Here is a 17,500-nt window from a genome sequence, read left to right as displayed (position 1 = left end):
ACAAAGGCATTCTTTTTAGTATTGTTTCAGTTCCTTGAATTGGCCAAAACGTCACTGTGGAGTTATTGAGTCTGTTTAGCTGATTGGAGAGCTAGCTTGTGCAGCTAGTGGGTCCATGACGATGACTTCTGTTTTGTTTGATCAGCTGTTTTACTGCCGTGTTACAGACACCGTTTGGAAACAATTAAGGTATGTAAATAAACATTTACAAAACTTTTCGTACCGGTATATACAGTCCCGATCAAAAGTTTACATACACTTGTAAAGAACATAATGTCATGGCTGTCTTGAGTTTCAAATCATTTCTACAACTCTTATTTTTTTGTGATAGAGTGATTGGAGCACATACTTGTTGGTCCCAAAAAACATTCATGAAGTTTGGTTCTTTTATGAATTTATTATGGGTCTACTGAAAATGTGAGCAAATCTGCTGGGTCAAAAGTATACATACAGCAATATTAATATTTGGTTACATGTCCCTTGGCAAGTTTCACTGCAATAAAATGCTTTTGGTAGCCATCCACAAGCTTCTGGCAAGCTACTGCTTGAAATTTTGATCACTCCTCTTGACAAAATGGATGTAGTTCAGCTAAATTTGTTGGTTTTCTTACATGGACTTGTTTCTTCAGCATTGTCCACACATCAGTCAGGACTTTGGGAAGATCATTCTAAAACCTTAATTCTAGCCTTATTTAGCCATTCCTTTACCACTTTTGATGTGTGTTTGGGGTCATTGTCCTGTTGGAACACCCAACTGCGCCCAAGACCCAACCTCCGGGCTGATGATTTTAGGTTGTTCTGAAGAATTTGGAGGTAATCCTCCTTTTTCATTGTCCCATTTAAAGCACCAGTTCCATTGGCAGCAAAACAGGCCCAGAGCATAATACTACCACCACCATGCTTGACGGGGGGAATGGTGTTCCTGGGATTCAAGGCCTCACCTCTTCTCCTCCAAACATATTGCTGGGTATTGTGGCCAAACAGCTCAATTTCTGTTTTATCTGACCACAGAACTTTCCTCCAAAAGGTCTTACCTTTGTCCATGTGATGTCAGATGAAACAAAAATTGAACCAAATATTAACATTGCTGTATGTATACTTTTGACCCAGCAGATTTGGTCACATTTTCAGTAGACCCATAATAAATTTATAAAAGAAGTTGTTGAAATTATTGCAAACTCAAGACAGCCATGACATTATGTTCTTTACAAGTGTATGTAAACCTTTGACCTGTGGCTTATACTCAGGTGCGGTTAATATATGGAAAAATATAATTTAAAAAAAAAATTTGGTGGTTGCGCTCTACATCCAGGAAGATAATGTAAATAAATAGTGATGGATTGACTGATTTCTATCCACATGTTGCCACTTTTCTCCACCTTTGCTTTCTTTGCTCCTGACAAAGAAACAGAAGACGCTTACTAGTTTTCACCTTCCTCGTCTGTCACGCTTCTGTTTTGTTTGGTAACCTCACCCGTCTTTTCTTCCCCTCCTCATCAAACGCGACGCAGAAGAGAAAACTTTCTCCCGGAGTTTTTTTTTTTTTTTTTTTTTTTCCGGCGAAAAACCAAACAAACATAAATCGGGGGCTAACGCAAAAAGACAGGGTGGCGACGGAGGAGGAGAGAACAGAGGGAAGTTATTTTCTCAGGTTTTTGAGGCTGCTGCGGCGTGTACTTCTGACAGGTGGAAGGGGAGATGAAGCGTGCATTGTGTGCACTTGCTAATTGGCATTGTTAGCGGGGAACCGGGCGGCGGCGAACGGAGGAGATAGCATTAGCGAAGGCTCCTGCACGGCGAGTGGCGCAGATAGCCGGAATACGTGCGTCAAAGGCTGCTTATGTTAAAGCTACATAGGGTCTGATAAACTTGCAGGTCTTTAATGGACTCGGGGGGGGGGGGGAGGCTTCGGGTTTTTTCTCTCAATGCTCTGAATGAAAGCTCCGCAGGGCTCGTGAAGCCAGGTGACACACGCAGCAGATAATAAGCCATTGTGTCGAAATGTGTGTGTGTGTGTGTGTGTGTGTGTGCGTGTGTGCGTGCTTGAAGAGTCAGGTAGCACACAAGGTGTGTGTTACGAGCCATCGGCCTGCCAACAACACCCGCTTCGTTTACACTGTGGTTGTCCCCATAACAATATTTTGGTACCGGTACTTACAAGCAGACACAGTGTGTAGACAGAAAAGTGAGAATGGATGCATTTTGGCTTAAAAAGTAAAGATAAAGGTGAAGTTATAACACTGAAACGCCCTCAGGAAGAGGTGTTTTAAGACATGGCTAGCTAGCTAGCGGCTAACGTCCATCCGCAGTCTGCAGTGTTTTAGCTACTTCTAATTCACTAATCCTCGCCTCCATGGCGACAAATAAGTTTCTTACTAGTACATTATCACTGCAGGATGAGGAATAGCTAAACATGCTTCACTATACACCGTAGGAGGATACAATAGCTAACCGCTAACATCAAGCTAGCATCCCTGAATGTAAACAAACACCTGATATCCACTGTAATGATACCAAGTACAAGAGCGTAGCTAGTCGATACTACTATGGTTACATTGATATTTTTTATGACAATTAGGGTTGTCCCGATACCAATATTTTGGTACCGGTACCAAAATGTATTTCGATACTTTTTGATACTTTTCTAAATTAAGGGGGCCACAAAAAATGGCATTATTGGCTTTGTTTTAACAAAAAATCTTACGGTACTTCAAACATATGTTTCTTATTGCAATTTTGTCCTTAAATAAAATAGTAAAGATACTAGACAATTTGTCTTTTAGTAGTAAGTAAAAAACAAAGGCTCCTAATTAGTCTGCTGACATATGCAGTAACATATTGTGTCATTTATATTCTATTATTTTGTCAACATTATTAAGGACAAGTGGTAGAAAATTAATTATTAATCCACTTGTTCTGCTTACTTTCTGTTTCAACATGATCTATCTACACTTCTGTTGAAATGTAATAATCACTTATTCTTCTGTTGTTTGATACTTTACATTAATTTTGGATGATACCACAAATTTAGGTATCCATCTGATACCAAGTCGTTACAGGATCGCACATTGGTCATATTCAAAGTCCTCATGTGTCCAGGGACGCATTTCCTGAGTTTATAAACATAATATGAATTTTAAAAAAACAAAAAAAAGATTTTGTGATTATAAAAAATATCGATGTAATCATATTAGTATCGACTAGATACACTCTTGTACTTGGTATCACTACAGTAGATGTCAGGTGTAGATCCACCCATGGCATTTGTTTACATTGCATGTGCTAGCTTGCTGTTAGCAGTGAACTATTGTATCCTCCTACGGTGTGTAGTGAAGCATGTTTAGCTATTCCTCGTCCTGCAGGGATGATACTTGTAAGAAACTTACTTTATTTGTCGCCATGGAGGCGAGGATTAGTGATTTAGAAGTAGCTAAAATACTGCCTCCTGCGGATGGATGTTAGCTGCTAGCTTGTTAGCCATGTCTTAAAGCACCTCTTCCTGAGGGCGTTTCAGTGTTATAACTTCACCTTTATCTTTACTTTTTAGGCCAAAATGCGTCCAATCTTCCTTTTCTGTCTACACGCTGTGCCTGCTTGTAAGTACTGTGTGTGTGTGTGTGCATGCTGCCGAACATGCTCCTCTGCTTGTAAAACCACTAATGTCATGATGTGACGACGCGCCGTCATGCCTGTTAAAAAAAATAAATAAATAAATAAATGTGGAACCGGTACATTTCAAACAGAGTATAGTACCATTTTTGATTCATTAGTACGGCAATACTATACTAGTACTGGTATACCGTACAACCCTAGTTTACACACACACACACTTTGGGTTGTTCTCTGTGGCAAATGCTGTGAATCACGTGGAATACTCTGCAGTAGTGTCATGTTGACATTAGGACCGCAGTGTGTAAAATATTATAACGCCACCAACAAAAATAGCCATCAGTGCCTCATCTTGCTGCTAAATGAATACAAGTGCAGCAGGTGCTTGAAGGTGATGTCGTGACACAGGTACACAGAGTCTGATGCTTTTTTCAACTATATTGCCAACTTTAAAGGGGAACTGCACTTTTGTTTACATTTTGCCTATCGTTCACAATCATTATGAGAGGCAAAAAGACAAAAGGTGTGGTTTTTTTGTTTTCAAACATATAAAAATTGGCTCGTTCATGGAAAGAAAAAAAAAGTAAAAAAATTAAATAAAAATGTATTAAATTGTTATATGTATTCAGTGATTATACTATAAAGTTATTTTCCATTTAACTTCACCAGTTTTAGATTATTTTTTATTCAAAATCGCTGAATTTTCACATTTGCCGTTCAAATACTGAGAAGAGACGGTGCGGTGATCAGCAGCCAGTTGAGGCACGTCACTCAGTGCCTCAACATGGATTGCGCAATGACTCGGCTAACTGCTGGCCTGCTGTGCAGTGAGACCGTATTGCTATATGAATTATATTATACATTTCCATAGTTAAGTTAGCTGAGGTATTTAATGTACAGTGTATTTTGTCAACAACTGTATGTGTGTAACGTATTTATTGTGCTGAGCAATCATAAAACTGCTGCGAAGACGCACTGGCTGATGCTCGCGTAATCCCGCCTCCTGGTGCCGGTTAATGCACCCCCCGACGGGAGCGCCACACCAACCAAAGCCACACCCAAACCCTCCACGTGCAAGACCGAATCCACACAAAAGAACTTAACAAGAAGCCAAAAAGTGCAAAAACAACATTGCTCGCGCCGGAGGAGCCGTGAACGACTGCAGGGACACAACATTAGGTACACCTGCAGACTGCAGCACGCATTTCATATTTCATTCATTCACAACTCCTCCAACATGAACACCACTGTTCCCGCACTTATAAGTAAAGGTAAGACCATAATAACCTTTTTTTAATTAAATGTGCTTTTTTGTGTGCTACAGTTTGTATGTGTAAAGTTAAAGTTAAGTTAAAGTACCAATGATTGTCACGCACACACTAGGTGTGGTGAAATGTGACCTCTGCATTTGACCCATCCCCTTGATCACCCCCTGGGAGGTGAGGGGAGCAGTGGGCAGCAGTGGCGCCACGCCCGGGAATCATTTTTGGTGATTTAACCCCCAATTCCAACCCTTGATGCTGAGTGCCAAGCAGGGAAGAATGCTGGTATGAGCTTTTAAACATAACCCGTTAGGTGCTGCCAATCAAATGGTGAATAAGATTCTCTTTAGGGTTCATATGTTTGTAAATCTGACTGTGATGAAGTCAGTGCCTCACCAGTCATGAACCTCACCGCACGTCACTGGTGGCTAGTAACACTCTCCCTTTTAAATCACTTTAAAAAAAACATTAAAAAACGACCAATAATACTTAATGTACATTCTGTAACCTGTATAATAACCAAACTGTAGCTACATTGTTATTGTAAGAGAGAACACTGAGGAACTCTTTTTCTAGCGCACTAACACATCGACATCCTAGGGTATTAGCCATAAAAGCTAACTACGGAAAGAGATAACCTAACTTCCACGTCAGCACAAAACATGTTTGAGTTAGTAATACACAACACAATGTGATAGGACACCAATTAGTACTGAGAGAAAAATATGAACAATCATATTACAGTATCTGTAAAGTATTATTTCATGTTTTGTTTGTACACAACTAGCCAGACAGTGTATGTATTGTAGTTGTAATAACACACATGACGTGCTGCGTGTATCATGGTCAATATAAAGTGTGACTCACTTGATGGACAGTTGTTCGTCTGGTCTAGCTGGCCGGTGACGTTTTTCCGGTTTATTTGGGCAAGCACTCCATTTATGTCGAAATAGCTTGGCTTCAAGTTCCACATTTTGCAGCTTCAGCTTCTGTCTTCTTCAACGTCTCACTCTTCCTTTGTGCTCGCTTCTAGAAGCAGCAGCTCATCCTCAGTATGTTCAGCTTAAAAAAGATAAGGTTGTGAATCCTCATTTGTCCACAAATAGTTGAAATATGTTGAAATACCTTTTCACGGCTAATACCGTAGCACACCGATGTGTTAGTACGCTAGAAAAAGAGTTCCTCGGTGTTCACTCTTACAATAACAATGTAACTACAGTTTGGTTATGGTTGTATTTTGTGAAAAGAATATTACCACAAAGTTGAGAAGGAGCAAAGATCTTCAATATTTGTATGTGAAAATCACAAAGAAATCTTCTGGGGGAGGATGACCCCCCTACAGGGGTTTGGTTTACAAACTTTCAGCCCCACCTAAAACAAAATTCACCAGCCGCCACTGATTATGATGCGTTCTCATTTTAGGCAAAGTATAAGACAATACTTTCTTAACAGTATAATATAATCAGGAATAAGTCTTCAAGTAACAATATTCAAATACTAACATTGTTGGGTAAGACAGAATTTGGTTTTATTCTGAATCCAGTGAAACAAATTGGTGGTTTTAGCTGATATAAAGACTTTCAGGTGTTTATATATGTTTATGTTTAAGTATTTGGCAGAGGCTTTTATCCAAAGCGACATACATAAAAAATACATATAAAATAATCAGTGTAAGGGAAGAATGTAATAGAAAATATCAATACAAAGTGTCAAGACAGAATAAACTCTTTGCTGCTGCAGCAACAGAGATACAGTCTATAGGTCCCTAAGATATATAGATATCTAATGTATTCATACATTATTTATGTAGAATATACGCATGTTTATTTAACGTAATCATATTGTTTCTTCAACTTAAAAATAGCTGACCGTTTTTTCCCCCTTCTCTGGGATTATATTCCCAGTTTTGATCTCGGACGTCTGGTCACTTATAGCGTATAAGAATATTCTATTACTGTTAAGCAAACTTTGAATAATAAAACACGCCGAAACATGTGTCCTTTATCATAGCTACACGTATGACAAAAAAGCGCGTGAAAATCAGTGGTATTCAGTGAGGTAAGATGAGTTAAATGCGCTGACAGTTCTTTGCTCCTGCCAAATGAATTGCACTGAGTGGAGCGGATCACCACTCCAAGATGGCGGCCCCGCGTCTCGTCAGCGCCAGTAGGCAGTAGCGTTCCATGCTGCGTCTACATATAGGATGTCTATGGTTATAACGTTAGCAGTGAGTTTACAGTCTCACTGATTTAACTACACAGCAAATAAAAGTTACGTTACTCAGCCAATAAACGTTAGCTTACATTCAAAATTTACCGTTCTGTGTGCAACTTCAAATGTTGAACGAAGTTGGAAGTTGTTGCAATTCATTTTTTGTTGACCAAGTCGTAGTTTTAATACCCGAACGAAACTATCTTTGGCGTCATTTTCCTCACTGGCTCTTTGTTTGAGAGCTATTCTTTGCTGGTTGTTCTGCAATTTGATTGGATGAATGCTGTGGGACGAAAACAACGTTGATCTAATTTGATTGGCTATTGTACTGACAGGCAGCGCACACACGTACACAATGGAAGATACGGAGCGCTCCTGAATAACTTTTTAATCGTTGGGTTTTGGGGAAAGTAGCAAGTCATGTCAAGTCAAAAGGCTCAAGTCCAAGTGAAGTCACAAGTCATTGATGTTAAAGTCCAAGTCGAGTTGCAAGTCTCTTTACATTTTGTCAAGTCGAGTCTAAAGTCATCAAATTCATGACTCGAGTGTGACTCGAGTCCAAGTCATGTGGCTCGAGTCCACACCTCTGCCAAGAACGAGCCCATTTCTATAAGTTAGAATGCAAAAAAAACAACCTTTTGTCTTCTTGTCTCTCATGATTGCGAACGATAGGCAAAACTCCTAAAAAAGTGCAGTTCCCCTTTAACGATATACATCCCCAGAGGCGAGTGTGCTAACTACTGAGCTAAAAGAACGGGATCACAGAAGTGACGTGAGTATCGTTTTAAGAAGCGATGCACTGGAGTAATATTTCATTTGAATTTTAACTTGATGGAGAAAATCCAGCCGGCCCGAAGCAACAACAACTTTAGGACTGTTGCAATAATAATAATAATAATAATAATAATAATAATAATAATAATAATAATAATAAGGTTCTGTACCTTTAGGACTGCTGTAATAATGATAATAATAATAATAATAATAATAATAATAGTAATAATAATAATAATAATAATGATGTAGTGTACCTTTAGGACTGCTGTAATAATAAGACTAATAATAATAATAATAATAATAATAATAATAATAATTATTATTATAATAATGTTGTGTACCTTTAGGACTACTGTAATAATAATAATAATAATAATAATAATGTTTTTGTATCTTTAGGACTGCTGTAGTAATAATAAAAATAATGATATTAATAATAATAATACTAATGCTTTGTACCATTAGGACTACTGTGATAATAATAATAATAATAATAATAATAATAATAATAATAATGTACTATACCTGCATGACTACTGTAATAATAATAATAATAATAATGTTCTGTACCTTTAGGACTGCTGTAATAATAATAATAATCATCATATTAATAATAATAATAATAATAATAATAATAATAATGTACTATACCTTTAGGACTGCTGTAATAATAATAATAATAATAATAATAATAATAATAATAATAGTTATGTACTATACCTTTAGGACAACTGTAATAATAATAATAATAATAATAATAATAATAATGATGTTCTGTACCTTTAGGACTGCTGTAATATTAATAATAATAATAATTCTGTACTATACCTTTAGAACTACTCTAATAATAATGATAATAGTAATAATAATGATGATGTACTAAATATTTAGGACTACTGTAATAATAATAATAATGTACTATACCTTTAGGACTACTGTAATGATAAGAATAATATTCTGTACCTTTAGGAGTGCTGTAATAATAATAATAATAATAATAATAATAATGATAATTATAATAATAATAATAATAATATTCTGTGGGCAGCACGGTGGAAGAGGGGTTAGTGCATCTGCCTCACAATACGAAGGTCCTGAGTAGTCCTGAGTTCTTGATTTTTCTGTGTGGAGTTTGCATGTTCTCCCCGTGACTGCGTGGGTTCCCTCTGGGTTCTCCGGCTTCCTCCCACCTCCAAAGATATGCACCTGGGGATAGGTTGATTGGCAACACTAAAATTGGCCCTAGTGTGTGAATGTGAGTGTGAATGTTGTCTGTCTATCTGTGTTGGCTCTGCGATGAGGTGGCGACTTGTCCAGGGTGTACCCCGCCTTCCGCCCGAATCCAACTGAGATAGGCTCCAGCGACCCCCCGCGACCCCAAGAGGGACAAGCGGTAGAAATGGATGGATGGATAATATTCTGTACCTTTAGGACTGCTGTAGTAATAATAATAATAATAATCATCATAATAATGATAATAATGTTCTGTACCTTTAGGACTACTGTAATAATAATAATAATAATAATAATAATGTTGTGTATATTCTTGTTTCACTTGCTTCTCACGACCCTGGTATGTGCCAAGGTCAGTGTGTTACAAGTCCCACCAGACAACAAGATGTCGTAGGACGCCATTATCCACAGAGTCTCACTTCATTACGCCGCCAGCAGTCGTAATCCTGCGACCAGCGCCGCCTTCTCGCCCAGAATTAAACAGACGAGGCGTAAACAGGCGTAAGATGGCGGCGTAATGATGCGTGTTTGTAAATAATCTCCCCGCCGCGGCGGTAAATAGCAGTTTATGTAACAAGCCTCACATCACAGGAGCACTTTCACCCTCCGCCGCCCCGCTCCTTCCTCCCCTTCATCCGCCGTGAATAATAACAACAATGATAAACAGGCGGCGGAGATAACCGTGTGTGCATAAGAGGCCCTCACACTCGGCCGGCTTACGGCGCTTAGCCCCCATTAAAGAGGAGCAGGAAGCTGTTCTACCGCCTGATATTAAGCACATGGAAGCGTAAAAAGGGATGAAGACGGCGGGAAGAATGTAAATAGCGGCTGGCGGAGTTATCGGGCGTAGCGCCGTCAGACGCGCGTTATCGAGCGCGGCGCTGTCATACGGCCCATTGTTTGGGGAGCGATAAAGGCAATTTCTCAGAGTCCCTTGCAGAAGCTCGGCTTCATTTGAGGGCCGTTTTCCATAACAATGTTGACGGTTTCTACTGTACATCCTTCCTGTTTGTTTCCTTTCACTTTCTACTCCTGTTTATTAGCATGTCAGCCCCGTCTTTCCGCATGTTCCCTTTGAGGAGGCGACAATGGCGGGGAGACTAATACCTGTCGGGAAATGTTTTTTCCCTCGCTACGCCCCGTCCTAATCTGGCACTGACACCGAGCGGCGTTCCGCTGCCATCAGAGGAGCGCGTGTCCTCTCATCATCGTGAGAGAACGCCTATTAGAGGAGCGGAGGAGGGGGGGAAAGGGGAAGAGATCGCAGGTTCGGGGCGGGATAATTGACACGGATGCTCCGGTTGCCTGTGGAGGAGGGTTCCTATTCCCCTCCACGAGGCCTTCACTACCAGACTCCTTCACGTGAGCGTCTTCTCCCAAGTGCGTTCTCGTTTGCACCTCTGAGTGAAACTGATACCTGCATGGCATCCTCGTTTGTGGGGGAAAGAAAGTCACAAAATCATAAGGCCTGATTTACTAAAGGTTTGCGTGTGCTAAAATACGTGCAATTTTGACCCACTAAACGTGTGCAACGTGGATTCGATACTGAAATATCGATAGATGCGATACCAAATCTTTAAGTTTTAATGTCGATTCTTGAATCAACATTGAGTCAGTGCATAAATCAGTGCATAAAAATTCAGTGTATAACAAATTATTCGTAAAAATATTCAGTGTATAAACAATCAGTGCATAAAAATTCAGTATAAAAAAAATCAGTGTATAAAAATTTAGTGTATAACAAAATCACTGTTTAAAAATTCAGGGTATAAAAAATTCAGTGTATAACAATTCAGTGTAAAAAAAATTCACTAGATACAAATACAGTTTAAAAAAATGTAGTGCATAAAATGTCAGCGTAAAACAATTCAGTATACAAAATCAGTGTATAAAAATTCAGTATAAACAAATTCACTGTGTAAGAAAATCAGTGCATAAAAATTCAGTATAACAAAATCAGTGTATACAAATTCTATGTATAAAAAAAAATCACTGTTTAAAAATTCAGTGTATAAACAATTTAGCGTATAAAAATTCAGTGTAAAAAAATTCAGTAGATAAAAATTCAGTTTAAAAAAATTTAGTACACAAAAAAAATCTACGTATAAAAATTCAGTAAATAAAAAAATCAGTGTATAAAAAGTCAGCGTAAAAAAATTCAGTGTATAAAAAAATCAGTCTATAAAAAAAATCACTGTTTAAAAATTCAGTGTGTAAAAAAATAGTGCATAAATCAGTGTATAAAAAAAATCTGTGTATACAAATTCAATATAAAAAGATTCAGTGTAAAAGAAAATCAGTGCATAAAAATGAATTGTTTAAAAAAAATCTCTGTTTAAAGATTCAGTGTATAAAAAATCAGTATATAAAAAAATCACTGTAGAAAATTCAGTGTCGAAAAATGTACGACTTCAAAAAGCAAGACTCACTTCAGGTAAATTAAGACTGAGGCAATCGATCTTGTCTCAGGACCAGCCAATGAGGTGTCAAGTTTAAAGTCACGTGACACGGGTCTTGCAAAACAGCATAAAACAGGCAGTTAACTGGGCTACACGGGCATGGGGCGGCATGGCGTGGTGGGTAGAGTGGCCTTGCCAGAAACTTGAGGGGTTGCAGGTTTGCTCCCCGCCTCTTGCCATCCAAATCACTGCTGTTGTGTCCTTAGTCAGGACACTTCACCCTACCAGTGCTGCTCACACTGGTGAATGAATGATGGATGGTGGTCGGAGGGGCCGTAGGCGCAAACTGGCAGCCACGCTTCCTTCAGTCTACCCCAGGGCAGCTGTGGCTATGAAAGTAGCTTACCACTGATGATGGGTTCTCACTTCTCTGTGAAGCGCTTTGAGTGTCTAGAAAAGCGCTATATAAATCTAATCCGTTATTATTATTATAATACAACATAATTAACACTTCAATGGGGCCCGCTGGATGTTTTCAAACTATAGAAATGATTCCAGTGGTTAGAATCTGCACTTTGGAGTGACATACGGCACTTTGCTTCATGCAGACTGGGCATGAACACAGTGAATATATGAACGTTGCTCATCTACTTCCCAGACCACCTCCTTCATCGACATATTTTATAATCCAGCAACAGCAACAAACATGGCAAAAATTCAATAAATAAAGTCAAGAGGGTAAAAAACATCCACTTATTCGATAACATCAGTGTTCTGCAGAACTTTGTTGTAGAAATGTCTGACACTCAGGCTTGTTGTCTGAAAACAAGCCCCGCCCACTATGCCCAGTGCCTCGTCTATGGTCACCGTAGTAACCCGCATGTCACTCAAAAGTGCAGATTCTGACCACTGAAATGTTTATGTTGTATTATGCCCAGGTAACTGCCTTTTTTATGCTGTTTTGTAAGACCCATGTCACATGACTTCAGACTTGACACCTCATTGGCTGCTTCTGAGACAGGAGTGATTGCTTCAGCCTTTATTCACCGGAAATCAGTCTTACATTTTGAAGCACCAAATTTTGTGTGTATATATATATATATATATATATATATATATATACATATATATATATATATATATATATATATATATATATATATATATATATATATATATATATATAGGGTGTTTCATCAAAAAGCCCTTGATGAAAGCGGATACAATTTCACCCTCACCTATGAACCCACGCCAGGAAACCAACCGAAAAAGAACAGAAAACGAAACGACATCATCTGGTACAACCCCCCATACAGCAAAAACGTCTCAACTAACATTGGACACAAATTCCTCAATCTGATTGACAAACACTTTCCCAAAGACAACACCCTAAGAAAAGTATTCAACAAGAACAACATTAAATTGAGCTACAGCTGTATGAACAATATACGACAAATCATCTCAAACCACAACAAAACAATTGCAAATGAGCCGTCGGCCCCCGGACAGAGCGACTCCAAAACCAACAAAGGTTGCAACTGTCGAAAGAAACCTGATTGCCATCTCAACGGGGGGTGCTTACAAACATCAGTTGTCTACCAATCTAAGGTAACACGCAAGGACATTAACACATCCGACACATATGTAGGATTAACTGAGGGAGAGTTCAAAACCAGATGGAACAATCACAAGGCTTCTTTCAGGAACCAAAACCTGCGGAATACCACAGAACTCAGCAAACACATTTGGGACCTCAAAGACAATAATGTTGAATATTCAATAACATGGCAAATTCTTGCATCCAGCACACCTTACAATAGTGGTAATAAAAGATGCAACCTATGCTTGAAAGAAAAACTGTTTATTATTTACCGTCCGGACCTGTCATCCCTCAACAAGCGCAGCGAAATTGTAACAGCATGCCGCCACAGACGGAAACACCTCCTAGGTAACACATGAGCCAATCACCACGCCCCTACACCAGCCTGTACCCACCCACTCTGTGCCCTATATAATCCATGGTATGTGAATGCTCCCATTAAAATCTCCTGATGATTGAGGGAACCCCCCCTCATGAAACAGGCCTGTAGAGATGAAATAGTCTTGTGATTTTTTTCCCCACACATACATATGTTGCGCTCTACTACGGTATCGAGCACTATTTTTTGGATAACCTTATTAAGACATAAATATATATATATATATATATATATATATAAATATATATATATATATATATATATATATAAATATATGTATATATATATATTTATATATATATATATATATATATATATATATATATATATATATATATATATATATATATATATATCTGCACATATATATATATGTATGTATGTGCTATCGTAATGTAATCAAGCTAGCGTTGTTAGCACTCCCATGTTGACGACTGTCTGTGTTAGTGTTATTAACTCACAATGGGATTTTTTTTGTATTGTCCATCCATCCATCCATCTTCTTCCGCTTATCCGAGGTCGGGTCGCGGTGGCAGCAGCTTAAGCAGGGAAGCCCAGACTTCCCTCTCCCCAGCCACTTCGTCCAGCTCTTCCTGTGGGACCCCGAGGCGTTCCCAGGCCAGCCGGGAGACATAGTCTTCCCAACGTGTCCTGGGTCTTCCCCGCGGCCTCCTACCGGTGGGACGTGCCCTAAACACCTCCCTAGGGAGGCGTTCGGGTGGCATCCTGACCAGATGCCCGAACCACCTCATCTGGCTCCTCTCGATGTGGAGGAGCAGCGGCTTTACTTTGAGCTCCTCCCGGATGGCAGAGCTTCTCACCCTATCTCTAAGGGAGAGCCCCGCCACCCGGCGGAGGAAACTCATTTCGGCCGCTTGTACCCGTGATCTTGTCCTTTCGGTCATAACCCAAAGCTCATGACCATAGGTGAGGATGGGAACGTAGATCGACCGGTAAATTGAGAGCTTTGCCTTCCGGCTCAGCTCCTTCTTCACCACAACGGATCGATACAGCGTCCGCATTACTGAAGACGCCGCACCGATCCGCCTGTCGATCTCACGATCCACTCTTCCCCCACTCGTGAACAAGACTCCGAGGTACTTGAACTACTCCACTTGGGGAAAGATCTCCTCCCCAACCCGGAGATGGCACTCCACCCTTTTCCGGGCGAGAACCATGGACTCGGACTTGGAGGTGCTGATTCTCATCCCAGTCGCTTCACACTCAGCTGCGAACCGATCCAGTGAGAGCTGAAGATCCTGGCCAGATGAAGCCATCAGGACCACATCATCTGCAAAAAGCAGAGACCTAATCCTGCAGCCACCAAACCAGATCCCCTCAACGCCTTGACTGCGCCTAGAAATTCTGTCCATAAAAGTTATGAACAGAATCGGTGACAAAGGGCAGCCTTGGCGGAGTCCAACCCTCACTGGAAACGTGTCCGACTTACTACCGGCAATGCGGACCAAGCTCTGGCACTGATCATACAGGGAGCGGACTGCCACAATCAGACAGTCCGATACCCCGTACTCTCTGAGCACTCCCCACAGGACTTCCCGAGGGACACGGTCGAATGCCTTCTCCAAGTCCACAAAACACATGTAGACTGGTTGGGCAAACTCCCATGCACCCTCAAGGACCCTGCCGAGAGTATAGAGCTGGTCCACAGTTCCACGACCAGGACGAAAACCACACTGTTCCTCCTGAATCCGAGGTTCGACTATCCGGCGTAGCCTCCTCTCCAGTACACCTGAATAGACCTTACCGGGAAGGCTGAGGAGTGTGATCCCACGATAGTTAGAACACACCGTCCGGTTCACCTTCTTAAAGAGAGGAACCACCACCCCGGTCTGCCAATCCAGAGGTACCGCCCCCGATGTCCACGCGATGCTGCAGAGTCTTGTCAACCAAGACAGCCCCACAGCATCCAGAGCCTTAAGGAACTCCGGGCGGATCTCATCTACCCCCGGGGCCTTGCCACCGAGGAGCTTTTTAACTACCTCAGCAACCTCAGCCCCAGAAATAGGAGAGCCCACCACAGACTCCCCAGGCACTGCTTCCTCATAGGAAGACGTGTTGGTGGGATTGAGGAGGTCTTCGAAGTATTCCCTCCACCGATCCGCAGTCGAGGTCAGCAGAACACCATCCTCACCATACACGGTGTTGATAGTGTACTGCTTCCCCTTCCTGAGGCGCCGGATGGTGGACCAGAATTGCTTCGAAGCCGTCCGGAAGTCGTTTTCCATGGCCTTACCGAACTCCTCCCATGTCCGAGTTTTTGCCTCTGCGACCGCTGAAGCCGCACACCGCTTGGCCTGTCGGTACTTGTCCGCTGCCTCAGGAGTCCTATGAGCCAAAATAACCCGATAGGACTCCTTCTTCAGCTTGACGGCATCCCTCACCGCCGGTGTCCACCAACGGGTTCTAGGATTACCGCCACGACAAGCACCAACTACCTTGCGGCCACAGCTCCAATCAGCCGCCTCGACAATAGAGGCGCGGAACATGGTCCATTCGGACTCAATGTCCAGCACCTCCCTCGTGACATGTTCAAAGTTCTTCCGGAGGTGGGAATTGAAACTCTCTCTGACAGGAGACTCTGCCAGACATTCCCAGCAAACCCTCACAATGCGTTTGGGCCTGCCAGGTCTGTCCGGCATCCTCCCCCACCATCGCAGCCAACTCACCACCAAGTGGTGATCGGTAGAAAGCTCCGCCCCTCTCTTCACCCGAGTGTCCAAAACATGAGGCCGCAAATCCGATGACACAACTACAAAGTCGATCATGGAACTGCGGCCTAGGGTGTCCTGGTGCCAAGTGCACATATGGACACCCTTATGTTTGAACATGGTGTTTGTTATTGACAATCTGTGACGAGCACAAAAGTCCAATAACAAAACACCACTCGGATTCAGTTCCGGGCGGCCATTCTTCCCAATCACGCCTCTCCAGGTTTCACTGTCGCTGCCAACATGAGCATTGAAGTCTCCCAGTAGAACGAGGGAATCACCCGGGGGAGCACTCTCAAGTACTCCCTCGAGTGAATCCAAAAAGGGTGGGTACTCTGAGCTGCGGTTTGGCGCAAACCAGAGTCAGGACCCGTTCCCCCACCCGAAGGCGGAGGGAAGCTACCCTCTCGTCCACCGGGTTGAACTCCAATGTGCAGGCTCTGAGCCGGGGGGGAACAAGAATTGCCACCCCAGCCCGTCGCCTCTCACTGCCGGCAACGCCATAGTGGAAGAGAGTCCAGCCCCTCTCGAGAGAACTGGTTCCAGAGCCCTTGCTGTGCGTCGAAGTGAGTCCGACTATATCTAGCCGGAACTTCTCCACCTCGCGCACTAGCTCAGGCTCCTTCCCCCCAGCGAGGTGACGTTCCACGTCCCAAGAGCTAGCTTCTGTAGCCGAGGATCGGACCGCCAAGTGCCCTGCCTTCGGCTGCCGCCCAGCTCACATCACACCCGACCTCTATGACCCCTGCTATGGGTGGTGAGCCCATTGGAGGGGGGACCCACGTTGCCTCTTCGGGCTGTGCCCGGCCGGGCCCCATTGGGGCAGGCCCGGCCACCAGGCGCTCGCCATCGTGCCCCACCTCCGGGCCTGGCTCCAGAGGGGGGCCCCGGTGACCCGCGTCCGGGCGAGGGAAATCTGGGTTCCTTGTCAGTGTTCCTCATAGAGATCTTCGAGCTGCTCTTTGTGTGATCCCTCACCTAGGACCAGTTTGCCTTGGGAGACCCTACCAGGCATAAAGCCCCCGGACAACATAGCTCCTAGGATCATTGGGACACGCAAACTCCTCTACCACGTTAAGGTGGTAGAGGATCCAGTGTCCACCAACGGGTTCTAGGATTACCGCCACGACAAGCACCAACGCTATTATTATCTATTCACTTTCAATAAACTCACTAAAACGTCACCGTGGAGTTACTGAGTCTGTTTAGCTGATTGAAGAGTTAGCTTGCACAGGTAGTGGGTACATGACGATGACTTCTGTTTTTTTTTTTTTACCAGCTGTTTTACTGCCGTGTTACAG

The sequence above is a fragment of the Nerophis lumbriciformis genome, linkage group LG23 (genome assembly GCF_033978685.3).
Source record: "Nerophis lumbriciformis linkage group LG23, RoL_Nlum_v2.1, whole genome shotgun sequence".
In the NCBI taxonomy this organism is placed as follows: domain Eukaryota; kingdom Metazoa; phylum Chordata; class Actinopteri; order Syngnathiformes; family Syngnathidae; genus Nerophis; species Nerophis lumbriciformis.
Note: the sequence above shows the minus strand (reverse complement) of the source record.